The sequence below is a fragment of the Canis lupus genome, chromosome 20, assembly GCF_048164855.1.
Source record: "Canis lupus baileyi chromosome 20, mCanLup2.hap1, whole genome shotgun sequence".
Lineage (NCBI taxonomy): Eukaryota > Metazoa > Chordata > Mammalia > Carnivora > Canidae > Canis > Canis lupus.
This window is the reverse complement of record NC_132857.1, coordinates 18,175,744-18,200,084: the sequence shown is the minus strand read 5'-3', so window position 1 is coordinate 18,200,084 and position 24,341 is coordinate 18,175,744. Positions and strand designations below refer to the sequence as shown.

Genomic DNA, 24,341 nt, shown 5'->3' with positions numbered 1-24,341 from the left:
TGCTCAACCACTGAGCCACCCAGGTATCCCAGAAGTATGTACTTATAGAAAAAATCATAACCACGACTAAATAACCTTTAGTTACTCATAAAAGGAATATTGTAATTTTTAATTTAAATTTAAAAAATACTTTAAAAATATTGGAGATGATTAAGTCATTGGCTTTTATTTGAATGGTTCCATTGAAGATCATGTTGAAAAGGCTATTATTCCATATCCATGAAAATAATTTCCTATGTGTTATCTCAGTAAATGGTAACATAAAATACACAGAGATTCCTGTTACATCTAATGTGTTAATTAAAAAATAAGTGTACATTTATGGCTTATACCTTTTTGAGTTAATTAGATAATAAATTATTTCCTAGTTAGGATTCTGAGAGTATAATAGCTACCTGATTAAATTAAAACTTCATTTGGCACACCAATATTAATTTAAATTAAGATGTCTGGTGGGAGCCACCTGTGGTTATCCTTGACATCCTTTGTGACAGCTTTCCTACCTCGGGATATTAGTCTACTACAAACTACAAACGGAAGTACTTGTCTCTTTGTTTCAAGTTCTTCACTTAGGCACTGACATGAAAAATACTCTTGGAGCTTGAAATATATTTTTCTCCACCACACTGAATTAGTAGTAAAAATCTATGCAGGAAAAAAAAAATGACTTTTGGGTTTATCAACTTTTCATTCAGGATTTTTTAAAATAATGGGATGCCTGGGTTGCTTAGTGGTTAAGCGTCTCCTTTGACTCAGGGCGTGATCCCAAGGTCCTGGGATTGAGTTCTCCATCAAGCTCACCCCAGGGAGCCTGCTGCTCCCTCTGCCTATGTCTCTGCCTCTCTCTCTCTCTGTGTCTCTCATGAATTAAAAAAAATTACATTTCCTCATCTCTAGACCATTTAAAAAGCAATGTGATAGAGGCAGTTTTTCATATATATCATTTTCTTGTATCTTTCAAGTCATAAAAGGAGCCTTATTATGCCTCTTTAGTTGTAAGTTTTTACTCAAATACTTCTGAGTAATTTATTAACTTCATATTTTTTGTATCTATCCTGTTAATTATTTTCTTATAACAAGTCTTTTATAATATAAAATATTAAAAAATATATTTATATATTATATATTTTATATTATATATTATATATTTTGTTATATATTATATTTTTAAATATATATTTATATAAAATATAAATCTGTATTTATATTATAATTTTATATATTATAATTATGATGATATGACTGTGCATTTTGCTTAGAAGTCAATAAGGCATCATTTCTTTTTTCTTCTTTCCACCATTTGTTTTTTAAGAATTTCCTAAATCATTCTCTTCTTCAATTTTTCTCATTTTCACTTTCAGACCTTTGTTCCATATTAAAGGTTTACATTTTCCTTTAATTTACTTAATTTTAGGATAATAAACATTATCCTTTTTGAAAAAGTCATAACCATTTATTTTTAAAGGCAAAAAACAAAGTATATTTAGAAGTGTAAAAGTAAAGCTTTATTTGACAATATCTTTTATTATATAGCAATTCCAATTCCCCTTAATATATAAGAAGCAAACTAAAATATTAGATAGAAATATATTTTATTTTTGAAATTAGCATCTGAGTTTTAATGAAGTTTAACTGTGTGTGAAAACTTCTTAAATCATTTTCTTTTTTGCTGAGTTTATAAATGGCTTATGGAAGTCAATTTTATTATACAGTATAAGTATTATAAATATTAAGGTTTTTATAAGTATTAAGGGATTTATCAATGGGAGAAATGATGTATATGGAACAATAAAGACTATGAAATGAAACCATCAACAAAATAAAAGGCAACCTTCTAAATGGGGGAAGTATCTGCAAAACATATGTTTGATAAGAGGTTATTACCCAAAATATTTAAATAATTCATACAACTCAGCAGCAAGAAAAGCCCCAAACAATCCAATTTAAAAATATGCAAAGGATTTGAGTAGACTTTTTTCCAAAGAAGATATACAGATGGTCAATAGGTATATGAAAAAGATGCTCAACATCACTCATCATTAGGGAAATGCAAATCAAAACCAAAATGAGATAATCACCTCCCATCTGTTAGAATGGCTGGAATTAAAAAGACAAGAAATAGCAAGTTTGGAGAGTATGTAGAATAAAAGGAACCCTTGTGCACTGTCAAGGGCATTGTAAATTGGACAGCCACTATGGAAAATGATACGTATGGAGGTTCCTCAAAAAATTAAAAATAGAACCATCATATAATCCAACAACTCCACTTCCAGGCATTTGTTCCAAGAAAATGACGACACTAATTTGAAAATGTATACACACCCCTGTTCATTACAGCATTATTTACAATAGCCAAGACATGGAAACAAGTATCTATCAATGGATGAATGGATAAAGAAATGTGATTAATCAATCTCTCTATCTATCCTTATATAATGGAATATTATTTAGCTATCAAAAAGAATGAAATCTTGCTACTTGCAACAACATAGGGCATTATGCTAAGTAAAATAAATCAAATAGAAAAACTCAAATACCATATGATCTTACTTATATGTAGAATCTAAAAAATAACAAAACAAACAAAAATAACCCCACAGATACAGAAATGTGTGTGTGTGTGTGTGGGGGGGGATGGCTAAGGAGAATCAAAGGCAAAATTTTTAAAAAATACCTAAGTCACCGGGATGTAATATACAGCAAGGCAATTATAGTTAAAATTACTGTTTTGCTTATTGGGAGTTGCTAAAAGTAAATCATAAAAGTTCTTATCACAAGAAAAAAAATCTGTAACCATGTACAGTGGATGTTAAGTAGGATGTTAACTAGATTTATTATGGTAATCACTTTGCAATATATGAAAATATCAAATCATTATATTTTACACCTAAAACTAATTTAATGTTGTAACTCAATTATAGCTCTACAAATATATTCTTGAGACTACAAAAATATTCTGAGAAATTTCAAGAACGAGTCACACTTTAATGTTAAAAAGTTACCCTTAACTTTCATAGTGAAAAACCAACATTGCCTTTCTGTTTTGATGCATATGTGTCTTTGCTTATACACTAAGAATGTTTTCTCTCTTTTCCTCCTGCCCCCAACACTCCCCCTTTTGCTATCAATTTTCTATGCAGTTTGGTAGGGAACTGATGCTTGAGGAAGAAACAATGCCTTTTGACTTTCTTTCAGAAAGACATTTCTCACACCATGCACAAGAGGAACTAGAAAGGACCATCTAAACACAGACTGCCTCTTTATATGAAACTTCTCTAGGTACCCTTTCAGACCAAATCTTATTCAAAAGACACTGTCAAATGATAAGAATAGCAGTTGACCAAAAGCAGTAGAGTTCCTATGTCATGAATATCCACTCAACCACTTCACTCTACCATAGTGCCAGTGAAAAAAGGAAAATGGCTATTTACTCCCTACAGAGAAAGCATCCTGGGAAAATAGCAGCATTTGACTAGCCACTCTTCAGTGCTTGAGCAGTATTCAATCATGGTGTTTTTAGAGTTTAGACTATCTTCTAAAATGCAACAATACACACCTTGAACAATCTCTTTAGGTATGTCAGGACCTTAGGAAGGCAGACAGGCAGAGATCTCCGAGTCTCCCTTTGGAAAGGAACAGCACAATTTACTTTTGCTTACACACCTTTTTCCTTGTTAGTGAAACGTGCTGAAGGGGAATGTGATTTTATTTCCAGACATCTATCCATGCCAACTCTCTTATTCAACTTCTTATTCCCATATCCATATTCAAGCAATCCTCTTTTTCAATGATTCTGTCAGCTTGCTCTACATCCTTTCCCAAATTGTTACAGGTCAAGCTTCAGTTCCCTTTTTGATCCCAAACAATCATCTGGATGGTTTCCTAGCAGTAGCTAGGATTTGTTTGATCCATCTCCCTCAGCTCTTCTCTCTCCAACTGCTGAATTGTCTGTTTTTTCTGTATGGCTCCATGCACTGAAGATTGCACTCGCTTGGTCAGTTTATTTTTCCCCCCAATAACATCAATACTGATTTAGGCTGAGAAAAAGCAAAAATGGTTTGCCACTTTTAGACTTGGCCCCTTTGATTCTGTACATAAACAGACCTACAATACTATTTTGATGGATCATGCTGTCAAGAGATTGTTTGACTGCTATTCATTATGTTTAATATTTTCTTTTTTTTGTTCAATATTTTCTATTGTTTTCCTGTGCTATAGATACTTGGAGATGGAAATGGAAATGGTTTGAAATAGTTTCACTTGAACTGAGGAAGTGCAAGTCACTCAAAATCCTACTCTTCGTTGCAGAGTAACAACAAACTGTCCGAAGGAGTATGAGAGAAGGGTAGGGATTCCTGGACACTGCCGAAGGCATTTAAACTTAGGAGGAAGAAATATCATGTTCTATTCCCACCCAAACTCTGTAGCCTGGAGATGGTTTAGGGATCCAATGGCTGGTCCAGAAACTTTCCTACTGTTGTTGTTACTCCATGAGCACAGGCGAGGGCAGGGATTTTCATTTTCAATATGATCTCACAAAGACAGAATAAACATGTCATGTTAACACTACAAACAGTTGTTACCTTGGTTAAAGGATTTGTGGATTACCTTGAGTTTATCAACCTGAGCTTTTATGTAACAAAAACACAAAAACTAATTTAATATTGCTTTGTTTATTTTTCATATTCAAATAAAGCTCAAGTTGAAATAATATTTGATAGAGAGTATACGTGAGGTAAATTATACTTTTACTTGATCTCCTAAATGAAAGCCTCAGGGGTGTGTGTGTGTGTGTGTGTGTGTGTGTGTGTGTGTGTGTGTGTTTTCAGGATATAAGAAGGAGAAGTAATAGAATCTATTGGTTGCTCTAAGAGGCTGATTTTATGTTTCTGTGAAAGAAAACTGAAGGAAATTATGAAATCCCTTTCCCAGGAGATCTTTAACAGTATCATGAGTTGCATCTGCTGGGATCTTTATGACAATTTCTGCCTGCAGGCAGGGTAATGGATTTTGAAGACATTTCATGGAATTTTATACCCCCAAGAGTATGTGAAATTGAGTTCAGAAGTTGAAAGGAACAGGATTCAAAAAGTCTATTCCCTTCAAGTAATTTAGTTTTCTGACCTTGAATTTCAGTTTCTTCAGCTGTAAAGTTATGAGTGCTAGAATAGATCAGTGATTCTTGGCATTTTTTTTGTAAAACACAATCCTGTGGCAGGGAGGGGGTTCATGGATTTTCTGAAACCCACTCATTAATTCTCTGGGATCCATGGGCCTTATGTTAAATACCAGAATTAATCATTTCTAGGGTAGCATACAGTAATTTGATTCCCATGTTTTGAGAGTATTAAAAAACAAACAGGAGACATCTGTATTTAGGAAAGAAATGATGCCATGTGGAAGACACGGTGTGCACACTTATGGAAAAGACCTAGGGATGCTTCCATGTGTTTGTTACATTCATGGGCTTGAAGGCACTTTGCACATAGAAGAACACAGAGAATAGAGACATGGATCCAGAAAGAGTGAAGATTCAAGTCAAGGAAAAACTGTATTTCAGGTAGATGTAAGGAAGCATAGGGAGGGAACAGTCAAAACTTCAGTAGTATTATAAGAAACATCTGGCACTCTTTCTTTCTTTCTTTCTTTCTTTCTTTCTTTCTTTCTTTCTTTCTTTCACTTAAGGGAAGCTGTATTTAGTTTTCTTTTTAAAAACAATCTAAAAAATAAGAAAAATAATAAAACCAATCTAGTATAGGCTCTTCCTCTTCCCCTGAGCGGCCTGAAGGGTCACTCTGGAGGTCTCCGGAGATGGTTCGCTACTCTCTGAGCCCAGAAAACTACAAAATCATGCAAGTCAAGAGGTTCAAATCTTCATGTTCACTTTAAGAACATGCATGAAACTGCCCAGGCCATCAAGGGTAGGCATATCCGAAAAGCCACCAAGTATCTGAAGGATGTCACCTTGCAGAAGTAGTGTGTACCATCCCATCATTACAATGGTGGAGTTGATAGGTGTGTGCAGGCCAAACACTGGGGCTGGACACAGGGTCCGTGGCCCAAGAAGAGTGCTGAATTTTTACTGCACATGCTTAAAAATGCAGAGAGTAATGCTGAACTTAAGGGTTTAGATGTAGATTCTCTGGTCATTGAGCACATCCAGGTAAACAAAGCCCCCGAGATGCGACATAGAACCAACAGGGCTCATGGCCAGATTAACCCACAAATGACTCTCCCTGCTACATCGAGATGATTCTTACTGAAAAAGAGCAGATTGTTCCTAAACCAGAAGAGGAGGTTGCACAGAAGAAAAAGATATCCCAGAAGAAACTGAAGAAACAAAAACTTATGGCCCGGGAGTAAATTCTGCATAGAATAAGTGCAAATTAAAAAAAAAAAATCTAGTATTAAAATGAGTTGAATTTAAGAGAGAAGAGCATGGAAACTTCTAACAGAATCAGACAGACTGAAGGGAGGATGGGAACTGGTCAGGAACTTCTATCTCAGATCATCTCCATTTTGGAAATGAGGTCATCAACTGATTCTGGTCAGTTCATTATTTTCTTACATTGCATTCTTATATTGCTCAGAAGTGGCTCCAGAGGGTTGAGCACCCAACTCTTGGTTTTGACTCAGGTCATGATCTCAGGGTCGTGGGATAGAGACCCCACCTGCTCAGGGAGGAGTCTGCTACAGAGTCTCTTTCCCTCTGCCACACCCCCTTCAAATAAATAAATAAAACAAAAAAAAAATGTCTTCTGCTCAGTGGCTTTCTCCAGCAAGTGGATGTACACCTGCTCCTTCCTTGGGCACTCCTGGAAGGCCAAGGACTCTATTTGGGCCTTGCTCTGGATGCGGCTGATCTTCTCATCTGCCGGTTTGTCTTCCTTTTCTGCACGGACTTTCAGGTGCTTGGTATCTCTGGCCTGCCTTTTCAATTCTTACAATGTAATCAGTGTACTTTGGCAATCCTTCATTGGTTAGGAAGCATTCATTACTGAGTAGCCTTTGATCAACTCCTTTAGTTGTTCAAACACCTCTGAGAGGTCGGAAAAAGATTTTTCCATGGAGTTCAGGTCTGCTGTAAGTTGGTCCTTTTCTTTCAGCATCTTCTGGATCTCTGTTTTGGCAAGTTCCTTCTGTCTCTGGGCCTCCTTCCTTGCCTGGTACACAATCCCCCCAAACCTGTCCACGTCCATGATCTTTCCCATCCACAGGCACTTTACACAGACCCGTCACCCTGCTGTTCAGCACAGGCTCTCCTTCTGTGTCCCTCGTGTGGCAGGCTCCCGGTCCTCCTGGTGTGCTGCAGCATGTCCACGAGCCCACCATGGGCCACATGGGCAGCAGCAGGTCCCCGGGCGAGAACACATCAAAGTGGATGCAGCACAGCAAACCCCTGGGGCTCGCAGGTGGCCAACCTCCTCCAGCCTCGCCTCAGGCCGACTCCTGGACTTCGGGGCAGGTGCATCCACATCCCATACACTGTCTCAGGGGCATCCACCAGTGTCTGAGGGCAGTCCTTCAGGAGCAGCTGGACTTGAGGTATGTGGGATGTTTCTTCAGGGCCGGGTTTTAATTTTTTTTTTTAATTTTTAAAGATTTTATTTATTTATTCATGACAGACACAGAGAGGAGAGAGAGAGAGAGAGAGAGAGAGAGAGGCAGAGACACAGGCAGAGGGAGAAGCAGGTTCCATGCAGGGAGCCCGACATGGGACTTGATCCCGGGACTCCAGGATCACACCCCAGGCTGGCGCTAAACCGCGGGGCCACTGGGGCTGCCCAGGGCCGGCTTTTTAAAGATGAAGTCCATTGAAAGATGAATGGATAAAGAAGCTGTGGTCTATGTATACAATGGAATATTCCTCAGCCATTAGAAACGAGAAACATCCACCATTTGCTTCAACGTGGATGGAACTGGAGGGTATTATGCTGAGTGAAGTAAGTTAATTGGAGAAGGACAAATAGTGTATGTTCTCATTCATTTGGGGAATATAAATTATAGTGAAAGGGAATAGAGGGGAAGGGAGAAGAAACGGGTAGGAAATATCAGAAAGGGAGACAGAACATGAAGACTCCTAACTCTGGGAAGCCAACTAGGGGTGGTGGAAGGGGAGGAGGGCGGGGGTGGGGGTGCCTGGGTGACGGGCACTGAGGGGGGCACTTGACGGGATGAGCACTGGGTGTTATTCTGTATGTTGGCAAATTGAACACCAATAAAAAATAAATTTATTATTTAAAAAAAAAACTACAGCTACTTATGATAAAAATTAAATAGTAACTCCAGTGATCCTGAAAATGAAGAATTAGAGAAGATTAAAAAAAAAAATAAAGAGGAAGTCCTGCATTGCTTCAGATGAAGCACGTCGGCCCTGTTCCCGGAACCTGGGGTCCCGGAAGTCCTCCCTCCTCTCTCAGGTCTGAGGCTGGTGCAGGCCCGGCTGAGGGGACCCGGGCGCCAGCGGGAGCCCGGGAGCCAGGAGCGCATGCGCCGGGAGTCGGCGGTTCCCTTGTCACCCGCGGCTCCTTCAGCGCCTGCGCCGCCCGCACCGCAGGCTGCCGTCCTCTGGCGGGGAGGTGAGTCCTTTGTGGCAGCGGGCCCGGTGCCCGGGGCTTGACCCGCAGGCCTGGCCGGCCCGGCTAGAGCAACCTGAGGCGAGGGAGGGGGAGGCGGCTCCGTGCCACCTCCCGCCGGTTAGCGTTGACCTAGTCCGGGTTGGAAGGCCCGCCTGAGGCGCGGCTGGGGCGGGGGAGGACACGGGGGGAGGGGGGGGGATGGAGGTGGGCTTCCCTGCCTCGTCTTCAGTCTCTTTGACGGAGGTCTGAGGCCGGGTCTTTTCCCCATTTCTTTGTGCCGGTGGCATCATCTAAAGTCAAATTCCAGCCGTGTAGGCTACTTCGGAACGACTCGGCCATTGAACAGGCCGCTGGCCTCTTCCTTCTGGAGAGTTAGGGACAAGGCCCCTCCGAGACTTCCGAGGACTGACTGGCAGGGGTGGTGTTTTTAGGACCTGGAAGTGCCCTCCTGGCAGACTGGGGCTTCTTCTCTGGGCAGGTCTGCCAGGAGTCCTTCTCCGAGAGGCTCGTTTCCTTAAAGCAAGAAGCCATATTAAAGAAGAAAGAGAATACGTTATTTGAATTTCCTTAAAAGATTGGCAGAGGGGTTTAATGTAATTGCCAAGCAATGAAATGTAACTATTAACTTCAAGGTAAGTTGCAGGGACGTGGTGATGGGAAATACATTTGGAAAAGATAATTCTGAACACAGAGGAAAAGAATAAGCACAACATACTCTGTAGAAATCTCCTTTAATAGTCAAAGGGATAGGGAAATCATGCCACACTGAGTAGTGATTATGCCTGTGGAAAGAAGTAGCAAAAAACTGATCTAAAAATATTGTTGTGAGGGATCCCTGGGTGGCGCAGAGGTTTAGCGCCTGCCTTTGGCCCAGGGCGCCATCCTGGAGACCCGGGATCGAATCCCACGTCGGGCTCCCGGTGCATGGAGCCTGCTTCTGCCTCTGCGCCTCTCTCTCTCTCTCTCTCTCTCTGTGACTATCATAAATAAATAAAAATTTATTTATTTATTTTATTTTATTTATTTATGATAGGCACACAGTGAGAGAGAGAGGCAGAGACATAGGCAGAGGGAGAAGCAGGCTCCATGCACTGGGAGCCCGACGTGGGATTCGATCCCGGGTCTCCAGGATCACGCCCTGGGCCAAAGGCAGGCGCTAAACCGCTGCGCCACCCAGGGATCCCAATAAATAAAAATTTAAAAAAAAGATTAAAAAAATAAAAATATTGTGAATAATAGGAGAAATGAGATAATGCATTAGAGAAAGTGAAAAGGTAAAAACCAACATTAATCTGGTATGCGTATAATTCAGAATTGTGGGAGGAGCCTTGAAGATGATGAGGACTTTAGATCCAGGTAACCCATATGTAGTCTGAGAGTCTGGCCTCAGCTTTTGGAGTGGTGACCTCTGGAGTATTAATGTGTTAATTGGGCATTCCAGTAGTAAACTCTTGAAGCAGATGGAGTGGAAGTGAAAAGCCTTACATGTTTCAAGACAGTGTCAAGAAACTTATATCTATCAGAAACACATTTTTTTTTTTGCTTTATTTTATTATGGCTCTCAAATATTCATTTAGAATTTATTTTAGTGTTTAAATATTTGTCCTGCAAAACAGATATTGTTTTCCTAGAGATGGAGGTGGGTTATTAGCTATTACCTTCTTCTGAGGTCTTGGAAAAACAGTCATACTCATTGGAATAGGAATCGTTCAACTTATAATATTTTGCAAAATAAAAATAAATAAGCTTTTTGTCTTATAGTGAAAACATTCAGATACATAAATATTATTAGGAGAAACTTCACCAATCCTTAAAGCAAGAAAGTTAATTTTCCATATTGATTTTTTTCACATCAGTTATATACTGGGGCAAATCCTGCCGTATGATACTTATGTCTAGTTTCTGATATTAATTGGTTATAACTTTGGGAACAAGGATGTTCTTCAGGCAATAGTAATTTTATTTCAGCATGTGTTGAAAATATCCACATGAATAAATATACATTTAATAAAATAACAGTATGTTTCTCACAAAGCTATTTCTTGGTGTCTTGACAACCAAGCTTCTTGAAGGGAAAGGCTAAGGGTTGGTGGATAAATTACATGTGATAAATACAGTCTAATGGGTAGAGTTCCCTAAATGTGTAGATTCTTTCTTCACACTGTTCTAAGGAATTTTTGACATCTTTTTTTTTTTTTTTGTAGTTCAGATCACTGTTGAGTCCAGGTTCAGCAAAAACAGCCAGGCCAACAAGTTAGAAGCACTCCCAGCTGCTTGAGCTTGCACATTGAATTCAGTCACTGGTTAATGCATGTGTGTATTGATAAACTCAGCTCAATCTAAAATTATCTTTTTCCGTATTTGGTCTAGTTTCTTGATAATCCCTTTCTATATGCAACCTTCAGACTTTTATATTTATAAAAATTACATGTGTAATATATGTAATAATGTAATACTTTAATGATAAAGTAATAGTACATATATAAATATACATATTTAATTCCAAAATCTGGTAGTTACTTTTCCATATATAGATATATATAGCTTATAGATATATAAGCTCATAAACCCTCTCCTTTAAGATTTGACTTTGTATTTGACCCTCAGGTCATTCTGGAAACTGACTGTAGTTAAAGGTGTGAATGAGCTTTAGTGTTTTGTGTTGGCCAGAGTGCTGGTGGGAGTTAATGTATTAAATGGGGACCAGATTTCAGTGGGGAGATCAGAATCACCAAGTGTCAGAGACCAGGTAATGGGGCAGAGACCTTAGTTACTGAGGCAAGAAGGGAAAGCTTAACTTAAAAAAATAATAGTTTAGAGAAAGAGAAAGAGAAAGCACAAATGGAGGGAGGGCCAGGGGGTGAGAAAGAGAATCCTCAAGCAGACTCCCTGCTGAGGGCAGAGCCCCACTCAGGGCTCCATGTGAGGGCTAGATCCCAGGATGTGAGGATCATAACCTGAGCCAAAACGAACAGTTTCTTAACTGACTGAGCCACCCAGGCACCCCTAGAAAGCTTATCTTAATAGGTACATGACTTGGATGATAAGCCAAATATGTGACCTTGTGAGATATTTGGCAATGATTACTTGACCACCAAGGTCCGTAAATCCATGTCAATGAGTAGTCCTTTAAGATCCAAACTGATTTGTGTATGCACAAATCTAGGTCTCTGTTCCCTTTTTCATCTTTCCTCAAATGTCACCTACTCTCTGAGACCATCCCTGCTATCCTATTTCATATACACATCCTACCCAGAGCTTTACATGTTCTATTTGTCTCCCTTAATATAAAAGGAGCTCCTGGAAACAGGAAAGTTGAGGCAGGCCACGGATCCCAGGGCACCAGGGAACACAGCCCAGGATCCTGCGTTCCCCTGGGACAGGCGGAGGCCAGGAAGGCACAGGACAGCAAGGATGCTCCTGCCACTGGGCACCCTTGAGCTGTGGAGATCAGCGCTCCCGAGACCCTGGGAGCATCCAGGCCAGTGCGGACTGGGAGACTGCGGTAGTTACTGTGGGAGCTGACTCCAGGGCTGGAAGGCTGGCTGCTACCACTGTTGTTGTTCCTCCTGGTGTCACCCTGTGCCTGGGAGGGTCGGGCTGCCAGGGAACAGCGGCCCAACAGGATAAAAAACTCCCACTGAGCCATGCACCTGGCAGGGGGCGGGGCAGCTCCTCCAGGTACACACACCTGAAAATCAGCACAGCAGCTCCTTCCCCAGAAGACCAGCTGGAAGGACAGGGAAAGAGCAGATTCTTGACCAAGCAGCGCTGGAAAGCCCCAGGGGAAGTAGAGGGATTTACAGTATATAGAATCAGAGGATACCCCTCCTTTTTTTGTTTTTGTTTTTGTTTTCATTTTTTGTTCTTTGTTTTTGTTTTTTTCCTTTTTTCCTCTTTTTTTTCCTTCCTTTTTCCATACAACTTGTTTTTAGCCACTCTGCACTGAGCAAAGTGACTAGAAAGAAGAACTCACCACAAAAGAAAGAATCAGAAATAGCACTCTCTCCTACAGAGTTACAGAATTTGGATTACAATTCAATATCAGAAAGCCAATTCAGAAGCACAATTATAAAGCTACTGGTGGCTCTGGAAAAAAGCATAAAGGATTCAAGAGACTTCATGACTGCAGAATTTAGATCTAATCAGGCTGAAATTAAAAATCAATTAGATGTAATCCAAACTGGAGGTCCTAACGATGAGGGTTAATGAGGTAGAAGAACGAGTGACATAGAAGACAAGCTGATGGCAAGGAAGGAAGCTGAGGAAAAGAGAAATAATTAAGACCATGAGGAAAGGTTAAGGGAAATAAATGACAGCCTCAGAAGGAAAAATCTACTTTTAATTGGGGTTCCAGAAGGCACCAAAAGGGACAGAGGACCAGAAAGTGTATTTGAAGAAATCATAGCTGAGAACTTCCCTAACTTGGGGAGGGAAACAAGCATTCAGATCCAGGAGACAGAGAGATCTACCCCTAAAATCAATAAAAACTGTTCAACACCCCGACATTTAATAGTGAAACTTGCAAATTCCAAAGATAAAGAGAAGATCCTTTTTATTTTTAAAAAATATTTTATTTATTTATTTATTTATTTATTTATTTATTTATTTATTCATGAGACACACACACACACACACAGAGGCAGAGACACAGGCAGAGGGAGAAGCAGGCTCCATGCAGGGAGCCCGATGTGGGACTCGATCCCGGGTCTCCAGGATCAGGTCCTGAGCTGAAGGCAGCGCTAAACTGCTGAGCCACCTGGGCTGCCCTAAAGAGAAGATCCTTAAAGCAGTAAGAGACAAGAGATCCCTAACCTATATGGGGAAAAGTATTAGGTTAACAACAGACCTCTCCACAGAGACCTGGCAGGCCAGGAAGGGCTGGCAGGATATATTCAGGGTCCTAAAAGAGAAGAACACGCAGCCAAGAATACTCTATCCAGCAAGGCTCTCATTCAGAATAGAAGAAGAGATAAAGAGTTTCCAAGATAGGCAGAAACAAAGAATATGTTACCACCAAACCAGATCTGCAAGAAATATTAAGGGGAACTCTGTAAAAGAAAGAGGAAGTCCAAAGAAACGATCCACAAAAACAGGTACTGAATAGGTATTATGATGGCACTAAATTCATATCTTTCAGTAGTAACTCTGAATGTGAATGGGCTTAATGATCCCATCAAAAGGCCACTGGATAAAAAAGAAAGACCCATTTATTGCTGTCTATAAGAGACTCATTTGAGACCTAAGGATACTTACAGCCTGAAAATAAAAGGTTGGAGAACCATTTACCATTCAAATGGTCCTCAAAAGGAAGCTGGAGTAGCTATCCTCATATCAGATAAAGTTTATCCCAACGACTGTAGTAAGAGATGAAGAGGGACACTGTATCATACTTAAAGGATCTATCCAACAAGAGGACCTAACGATCATGAATATTTATGCCCCTAATGTATAAACTGCCAAGTATATCAATCAATTAATAACCAAAGCTAAGACATACTTAGATAATAATAATACTTATACTGGGAGACTTCATCACGGCACTTTCTGTATATTATGTATCTTCTAAGCACATCTCCAAAGAAACAAGAGCTTTAAATTATACACTGGACCAGATAGATTTCACAGATATTTACAGAACTTTACATCCAAACGCAACTGAATACACATTCTTCTCAAGTGCACGTGGAACGTTCTCCAGAATAAACCACATACTGGGTCACAAATCAGGTCTTAACCGCTACCAAAAGATTGGGATTATCCCCTGCATATTTTCAGACCATAATGCTTTGAAACTAGAACTAAATCACAAGAAAAAAATTTGGAAGAAATTCAAACACATGGAGGTTAAAGACCATCCTGCTAAAAGATGAAAGGGTCAACCAGGAAATTAGAGAAGGATTAAAAAGATTCATGAAAACTAATGAGAATGAAGATACAACCGTTCAAAATTCTTTAGGATATACCAAAAGCAGTCTTGAGAGGGAAATACATCCCAATGCAAGCATCCCTCAAAAAACTGGAAAAAACTCAAGTACACAAGCTAACCTAGCACCTAAAGGAACTGGAGAAAGAACAAATAAAACCGACACCAAGCAGAAAAAAGAGAGTTAATAAAGATTCGAGCAGAACTCAATGAAATAGAGACCAGAACTGTGGAACAGATCAACAAAACCAGGAGTTGGCTCTTTGAAAGAATTAATAAGATAGATAAACCATTAGCCAGCCTTATTAAAAACAAAAGGGAAAGGACTCAAATTAATAAAATCATGAATGAAAAAGGAGAGATCACCACCAATACCAAGGAAATACAAATTATTTTAAAAACATATTATGAGCAACTGTATGCCAATAAATTAGGCAATCTAAAAGAAATGGACGCATTTCTGGAAAACCACAAACTACCAAAACTGGAACAGGAAGAAATAGAAAACCTGAACAGGCCAATAACCAGGGAGGAAATTGAAGCAGTCATCAAAAATCTCCCAAGACACAAAAGTCCAGGGCCAGATGGCTTCCCTGGGGAATTCTATCAAACATTTAAAGAAGAAACAATACTTATTCTACTAAAGCTGTTCCAAAAGATAGAGATAGAATACTTCCAAACTCACTATGAGGCCAGCATCACCTTAATTCCAAAACCAGACAAAAACCCCACCAAAAAGGAGAATTATACACTAATATCCCCAATGAACACAGATGCAAAAGTTCTCAACAAGATACTAGCCAATAGGATCCAACAGTACGTTAAGAAGATTATTCACCATGACCAAGTGGGATTTATCCCTGGGATGCAAGGCTGGTTCAACACTCGTAAAGCAATCAATGTGATAGATCATATCAACAAGAGAAAAAACAAGAACCATATGATCTTCTCCATAGATGCAGAGGAAGCATTTGACAAAATACAGCATCCATTCCTGATCAAAACTCTTCAGAGTGTAGGGATAGAGGACACATTCCTCAGCATCTTAAAAGCCATCTACGAAAAGCCCACAGTAAATATCATTCTTAATGGAGAAACACTGGGAGCCTTTCCCCTAAGATCTGGAACACAGCAGGAATTTCCACTCTCACCACTGCTATTCAACATAGTACTAGAAGTCCTAGCCTCAGCAATCAGGCAACAAAAAGAAAAAAATAAAGGCATTCAATTGGCAAAGAAGAAGTCAAACTCTCCCTCTTTGCAGATGACATGATAATGTACATAGAAAACCCAAAAGACTCCAAGATTGGAGAACTCATACAGCAATTGTTAGAACTCATACAGCAATTCGGCAGTGTGGCAGGATACAAAATCAATGCCCAGAAATCAGTGGCATTTCTATACACTAACAATGAGACTGAAGAAAAAGAAATTAAGGAGTCAATCCCATTTACGTTTGCACCCAAAAGCATAAGATACCTAGGAATAAACCTCACCAAAGAGGTAAAGGATCTATACCCTAAAAACTACAGAACACTTCTGAAAGAAATTGAGGAAGACACAAAGAGATAGAAAAATATTCCATGCTCATAGATTGGAAGAATTAATATTGTGAAAATGTCAATGCTACTGAGGACAATTTGCACATTTAATGCAATCCCTATCAAAATACCATGGAGTTTCTTCAGAAAGTTGGAACAAATCATCTTAAGATTTGTATGGAATCAGAAAAAAGAAACAATTATCCAGGAGAATATTAAAAAAGAAAACCAGAGCCAGGGGCATCACAATGCCAGATTTTAGGTTGTACTACAAAGCTGTGATCATCAAGACTGTGTGGTACTGGCACAAAAACAGACACATAGATCAATGGAACAGAATAGAGAACCCAGAAGTGCACCCTGAACTTTATGGTCAACTAATATTCAACAAAGCAGGAAATACTATCCACTGGAAAAAAGACAGTCTCTTCAATAAATGGTGCTGGGAAAATTGGAGAGCCACGTGCAGAAGAATGAAACTAGACCACTCTCTTGCACCATACACAAAGATAAACTCAAAATGGATGAAAGATCTAAATGCGAGACAGGAATCCATCAAAATCCTAGAGGAGAACACAGGCAACACCCTTTTTGAACTTGGCCACAGTAACTTCTTGCAAGATATATCTATGAAGGCAAGGGAAACAAAAGCAAAAATAAATTATTGGTACTTAATCAAGGTAAGAAGCTTTTGCACAGCAAAAGAAACAGTCAACAAAACTAAAAGAACCTACAGAATGGGAGAAGATATTTGCAAATGACGTATCAGATAAAGGGCTAGTATCCAAGATCTATAAAGAACTTATTAAACTCAACACCAAAGAAACAAACAATCCAATCATGAAATGGGCAAAAGACATGAACAGAAATTTCACAGAGGAAGGCACAGACATGGCCAACATGCACATGAGGAAATGCTCCGCATCACTTGCCATCAGGGAAATACAAATCAAAACCACAATGAGACACCACCTCACACCAGTGAGAATGGGGAAAATGAACAAGACAGAAAACAGCAAATGCTGGAGAGGATGTGGAGAAAGGGGGACCCTCTTGCACTGTTGTTGGGAATGTGAACTGGGCAGCCACTCTGGAAAACTGTGTGGAGGTTCCTCAAAGAGTTAAAAATAGACCTGCCCTACGACCCAGCAATTACACTGCTGGGGATTTACCCCAAAGATACAGATGCAGTGAAACAGCAGGACACCTGCACCCCCATGTTTATAGCAACAATGTCCACAATAGCCAAACTGTGGAAGGAGCCTTGGAATGGATAAAGAAGATGTGGTCTATATATACAATGGAATATTACTCAACCATTAGAAACTACAAATGACCACCATTTGCTTCGATGTGGATGGAACTGGAGGGGATTATGCTGAGTGAAGTAAGTCATTCGGAGAAGGGCAAACATTATATGATCTCATTCATTTGGGGAATACAAAAAATAGTGAAAGGGAGTAAAGGGGAAAGGAGAAAAAATGAGTGGGAAATATCAGTGAGGGTGACAGACCATGAGAGACTCCTAACTCTGAGAAATGAACAAGGGGTGGAGAAAGGGGAGGTGGGCCGGGGGATGAGGTGACTGGGTGATGGGCACTGAGGGGGGCACTTGATGGGATGAGCACTGGGTGATATGCTATATGTTGGCAAATTGAACTCCAATAAAATAAATAAATTAAAAATTAAATAAAAAAAAGAAAGTTGAATATCCCTGAGAATGGGCTTAAAGCAGATCCAACATTAGTGAGGCATTCTTTGAGGGTACAGTTTGGGAGGGGGAGCACTAAAAAACTCAGTAATCAAGATAGAAAATATTTTAATGCAATAATCAGAAAAACATCATTAGTGCCAGATAATCCACGATGAATGAGATATAAATATTTTAAATAAAGGGAGGATTCATACATTCATATTAGAAACTGAGGTAGGAGGAAAAAATCAGTAATATTGATCCAGTAGTCTGAGATTTTCACAGCAGTGTGAGTTGCTGCACCTTATTCTCAGATCACTAAGAAAAGCACAACGTTTTTATGATATCTTTAGATTTTTTTGGGGGGGGGACATATAGTCCTTTGGATGGATTTCTCTGCTCCATTACTAGATTGGTATCAAATCTACCAACTTTCAATCAGGTTCAGAACAAGAGAAGTTTTCCCACCTGGTTCTGGCAATTGAAGCTATTTATGTCTTGAGGAATAGTTACTAATAAGTTTGTGATAAAGATCTCCAGGGAGTTTGTCGCAAACCCTGATAAAAGAATAGCAGCAGGGGCTCTGGATGTTTGGAACAAAGCCACTAATTATTTGTCAAAAAATCAAATAATTATTCTTTCTCTATCTCTAAATTTTGGCAATATCCTTGTTCTAACTTCAAGACAGAACTGTTGCATGTGCAGTTAGGATGTGTGCACATGAATTAGGATCTGTCAATCAGATACTCTCACCCCAAAGTTTGATTTAGGATCAATGACTAAAAGAAATAGGTGCCATGTAAAATTCATTTTGCTATGGGAAGAGGAAACTCTTTAGTTTCCAGGGCCAATAGTAGCTGAAGTTCTAAAGACAACCCAAGTGTCTATTTGGTGATAGCAACAGTGATGGCTTTACTGGACAGTTCTGCATTATGGTGTCAATTCTGATTATGCAAATAGCCTCTTAACCTAGTTCTCTGACCTTCCTAGAAGTTGTGTGAGCTACACAATGTACTTTAATTACTTTTTCTGATTGAAATTATCACGAAATTGTTTCTGTTAGTTATAAAAAAGCCTTGATTTATATACCCATGTATGGATTGCACCACATGAAGAATAAGTGTCAGTTTTAACTTTCAGTAAAGTAGTTTGGCTTGTTAAAATAAAATATATGTATTCCCTTAAATAATGCCTGGAAACGTACTCATGCATTTCTTATCTTCTTCCTTGCTGTGCATAGTGACTTGCACATGTAGCATGAGTTATATAAGTACTGTTGGTTGAATGAGCAATATTAATGTGACTCATGCCATTAAATGAATCACCTATTTCAATATGTCCTAGATCTTTAACTTATCACCTATTCTATACTAACAGAATGCAGTAGTGAGTATTTGAGGAAAGTTAGAGTGGTAGTTATCATTATAGCACTGGGTGGTAGCCTGAGACAGGTGAACATATATAAAATAAAGAAAATATATTTTCCTTGGAGGAAAGGACCATATTTTCAAGTGTGGTCTAGAATCTAGGATATCTTTGGAAACAATAACCAAGGACGCAGAGTTGAGCTTCTTTGAGAAATTGACAATTGTCCCACCGTTCATTGTGGTTCACTAGGTATGAAGAAGCTTTGCAAGCATCTGGGATGAAATTGAGGTCATGAGTCCCTGCTTAGCCACAGATGCCCTTTTATTCTATCTATCTCTAGCAGATCCCTTTGGGCTTTCTCAGTGACTAAATCTGCCTGACCTGGCATTTTAAGGATGGCTTGATTAGAAGGGATAGATAGATGCCAAGAATAAAGGATACCAGCATGGGTGTTGAAGGCAAAGGCAACTTCCTCATTTGTGAATAAATCCATGTCTGTTGCTTCAGTGGCATATTTTGTAATGAGTGAAGAAGCTGTTTGGGGAATATCCTAAAAATCTTAGTGAAGACAGAGTATATTGATTTCTATTTGCTCTTTTATGTTTAGCTATGGGTTTTAGTAGCAACAAAACTTCAGAGGCTATAGATACTGGTTAGTGAAGCTGTTAATCAAATATGCCAAGGGAAACAAAAGCACACAGATGAGTCAATAGTGATGTTCATGGAACTTTCAGTGTGTCTCTCCTTCAGTGTTCCCTTCCTTTCCAGGGGATGAAACACATATAACTAGTGCCATGTAATCAGTACCAGAGGTGAGTGTCCTTCTTCTTTTCCCTTTGGGCAAGAAGAAACTAAAGTTCTATTAATGCAACAAATACTTCAACAGTCTCTGAACTTTACGTAAGTAAGATCTAGGATAGGAAGAGCTTTAGCCAGTAGTTTTAAGAGCAAAGTTGTACAGTGTAATGATAACACAAGTGGTATATTCTCAGTTGTGACAAGCATGATGCATGCATCTTTTTTGAAATTTGACCCCCAAAATAGTAGGCCTGAGGGTGGCTCTGGCTCTAGCCTGCTTCTGACAGAAAAGTCTTTTTCTTTACACATGCATATGGCCAACTTTAATCAGCAGTGGTTTCTTTTGGTGATGTTTTTGCAATCGCCAACCCAAGCCACCTCTATCTCATCAGTGACATCAGGTCAACAGAGTACAGGATAATCATTGGAATTCAAAGCTGGCATACGAGCTGAGATATCTCCTTACGCATCCCCTTATCCTTGCCAATGCAATCAAATTAGTTCTGTTAACAGCTTGCCAAATGAACCAGCCTAGTAAACTCCTCTCTCAGAAAGGAAATATAGACATTCATATTGTTTTTCTCCCCTCAGTGTGATCTTGGGAACCTTGCCAAGGGGTCTGATGGCTGTCGTCTGATGATGCCATGTGAAGTCTTTAATAAGCTGACATTTCCTGTTGCTAAGTTGCCATGTCTGAAAGCCAAACTAAATAGTGTTGGGGTTCTTTGGAAACCAGACTCTGTTTTTGTCTCTTTCTCTTCCTTCTCGTGACCCAGTTCTCAGCTCTGCCCACCTTGTTTCTCCATCTAGCTTGTGTATATGTGCAGTACAAAGGTCAGATGGCAGGCACTCCCAACCAGACTGAACCTACTGAAAAACCTTTGAGAGCATAGCTGCCTGGGCTGCGATGCTGGCTTTGTTATGAGACACAGAGGGAATATTGGCTGGGAGTGTTTCCAGAGATCAGGAGAAACTGTTTCTTGAGAAAGCAAATGAGAGCTTGTCATTTGGGTTAGTGGAGGAGGCAATAAGCTTTTCTGTTTCTAAATTCTCATGACTGTTAATTGAAACATAAATAAAATGCTAAAGTCAAGGAAGTACAAACTGGGGGTAGGAAATTAAGAAAGGAGTATTACTAGCTAAAGTGGCCTAAACTCTCATCTGAAGTGTCTTTTATTATATTATAACCAATGACAGATTATATCCTCAGACATAAAAATGAAAGCCCTGTAGAAGATTTTCAGAGTTTGATTTTGTTTTTTCAGAGTTTGATTTTTTAAAAATATTTTATTTACTTATCCATGAGAGACACACACAGAGAGAGGCAAAGACACAGGCAGAGGGAGAAGCAGGCTCCAAGCAGGGAGACTGATGTGGGACTTGATCCCAGGATCCCGGGATCATGCCCTGGGCTGAAGGCAGGCACTCAACCACTGAGTCATGCAGGTGCCCGTTTGATTTTGTTTCTTAAAAGTGTGAGTTAATTCACACTGGCAAGGCTGCTGACTGCTCATTTTTATGATGGCAAGTAGTGCATCTAGAGTGGGGTAGGCATGAGCTGCACAGTGTTCTGTGGCAGCCCCATATGTGAGCACCCGAGTCAAGCTGGGTGGTAACATATGTGATGCCGACATCCCAGGAAATCGTTTTGCTCTTTGTATGGTTGGGGGTCGAATGAGGTGAAATGTGAAATATAGGAAAATCTAGGGTCTGATTTCCTTCCAAGATTTGATGGTAAGACCTACTATATAACATCTTAGCCAAGGTGTCATAATGCTAAATTACAAGCAACTATTTATCATTTCCTTCAACACTTTTCACCAAAATATCCCTAAACAGGGATATTCAGATTCTTCCAGTTCTCTTATTTTGTTCCTCTTTTGTAGAACCTTTTCAAGTGTCAAGAAGTATATTTATTTTTATTACAGTGAGTAATTAGGGTTTCTCTCGAGGATAACTATTTTTTCAGAACTAATTGAATCTGACTCCTCCTGTGTGGCTTCATTGGGAAAGCAGTTTTTGCTCAAAGCATCAGCATCAACGGAGTTACTGAATAACTCACATACTAATTATGCTGGATAGTTTTCTCTAAACTTATAGTCTAGGCTACAGTGTTCCTTTTTTTTTTAAAGCATTTATTTTGTTGGCGTAGCAAACCAAAATGCCTAAAGGGTCCAAACAAGTAACAAGTTAGTGAAATGAGTTACACAAAAAAGACATTGAATGCTCAATGTGGGGGTTTGTAAACAGTAGACAGGGGCAATTTCAAGGATCTATTTATCAGCCAATACTTAATTATGACTTCAAAAAGGTCTATACATAAGAGAGAGAAGCCTCTTCTCCCAGAGGAGAAAAATGAGAACAAGGCTGACAGTGAACTGTATGGGAACAGATTCATGGAGTGGCCACAGACCTAGATGGACCTGGGAACAGAATAGACCAGAAACAAAGGAATGAGGATATAGGCAGTCCAGTAGATGAAAGTTACCAAGATTTTCTGATTATTGAGCCTCAAAAACTATGTGGAAACAGGACTTATTTTTGGATCAAGGATCCTGAATCTGATTATCCATGAAGAAGACCTAAGTAAATGTGGGCCACATGGGCACCAGGAATGACAATTAAGCAGTAGGATTCTGGGTCAGTGAGATGTCACTCAGTTTCATATTTGATTATATTAATGGGTAGAAGAATGAAACAGATGTATTTTTATTGTTTTTTGGTCTTGTTACCAATTTATTATGTGTTAATGCTTTAAAAAATAGAAAATGAAGAGGGAACATGAAAGACTCCTAACTCTGGGAAACGAACTAGGGGTGGTGGAAGGGGAGGTGGGCGGGGGGTGGGGGTGACTGGGTGACAGGCACTGAGGTGGGCACTTGACGGGATGAGCACTGGGTGTTATTCTATATGTTGGCAAATTGAACACCAATAAAAAATAAATTTATAAAAAAAAAAGAAAATGAAGAGGGACAGAAAGAAGAAAAAACAATTAACCCAGATCTGTATTTCATATACATCCCATAAGCATTTCAAACTCAATATAGCTTAAGTTAAACTAATTTTCATCAAATGTACTCATCAAAATAATAGTCTCTGATCCTTAGTTAATGATATTGCTATCTAATCACCCAAGGCAGATAGCCAACATTCATGATTTCTCTTTTCTCTTTCCTTAGTCACCACCAAGTTGTTCTTTTTAATTGTCTGAATTCTGGAATTATTTCACTTCTCATTTCCCTGCTACTGTCTTTTGTAAGCATATTACCTCTCACATGAGTGATTATAGTCTCTCATTGTGATCTACGTGCAGTAAGGCTCTCACCCCTAAATCCATTTCAGTCAGTATCACTGATATATGTAAAACACAATGTTAATTATATTTCTCTCCTAAATGCACTTTAGTCTTTTTGTTAATTGCCTAGAAGTCACAAACTAGCTGCTAACATGCTTAAAATATCAGGGCATTGTGTATTGTTTGACCTAAGCAAAACAAATAAATAGAATATAGAAAAGCTTGCTAGAAGAGAAAATATTGTTTTCTAAAAAAGGAAATAATTACTTAGAATACCTTAAAATAAAATCAAATACTTTCAATTATCAGAAAATGACATTAAGAGAGTGAAGTGGCAAATCACATAGAATAAGGAGATATTGGCAATTCATATTTCTGGCAAAGGACTCATATTCAGAATATGTGAAGTTCTCCTAAAATAATTTTAAAGGACAACCAATCTAATAAAACAAGGCACAGTCTTTGCCCAACAAACATGAAAGGGGGCTTGAATTAAAAATGGTAAGCTATTACTAGGTACCTATAAGACAAGCTTAGATGAAAAGAAAGAACATAGAATAATAGGTTAGTGGAAGTGTAAATTGTGGAAGTGTAAATTGGTAAAAACTACTTTAGTCAATCCATTGTACAGCAGTATTGTCTAAGCTGAATATATGCATATCTTATGACACAGCAGTTCTACTCTCTATACATACACAATAGAAATTCATAAGAATTTGTATTAGAGATAGCCAAAATGTGTATGAACAATAGGATAGATAAAGAAATTGTGGAATTTTATACAACAGTGAAAGTAAGAAAATAACTTCTATTTCAAAGATCAATGAACTTTAAAAATGTAATGGTTAAGTGAAAGAAGTAAGATGCAAGAAGAGTCTGTGCTGTATGATTTTTACATATGTACATTTCAAAAACCACATAAAACAAATCTGTTTCATTAGATCAGTTGTTACTCTTCAAACGTGGGATGGGTAGTGATTAGAAGGGAGCTCAAGACATTTTAACATACTGATAGGATTCTATTTGTATCTTACTTCTTGTTACATGGGAATGTTCACCATGTGGGACTTCATTGAGCTTCATGTTTTTGATAATTTTTCTATCATTATTTCTTTCAGTACAAAGCTATAGAAAGTATCAT

At 38.9% G+C, this 24,341-nt stretch overlaps 1 long non-coding RNA gene across 3 annotated transcripts in view; it reads left to right on the top strand.

The window, feature by feature from the left end:
• The first annotated feature begins 8,483 nt into the window (after positions 1–8,483).
• The window catches only part of LOC140611701 (uncharacterized), a 57,023-nt gene continuing 41,165 nt past the window's right edge, over positions 8,484–24,341 (top strand). The window contains exons 1-3 of one of the 3 annotated variants that reach the window (XR_012012846.1): positions 8,484–8,579; positions 9,058–9,211; positions 10,784–10,892. This is a non-coding gene — a long non-coding RNA (uncharacterized lncRNA). Of the gene's footprint in view, positions 8,580–8,794; positions 9,212–10,783; positions 10,893–24,341 lie in introns of those variants that run through there. The other 2 variants (XR_012012847.1, XR_012012845.1) reach the window with 2 other exon arrangements.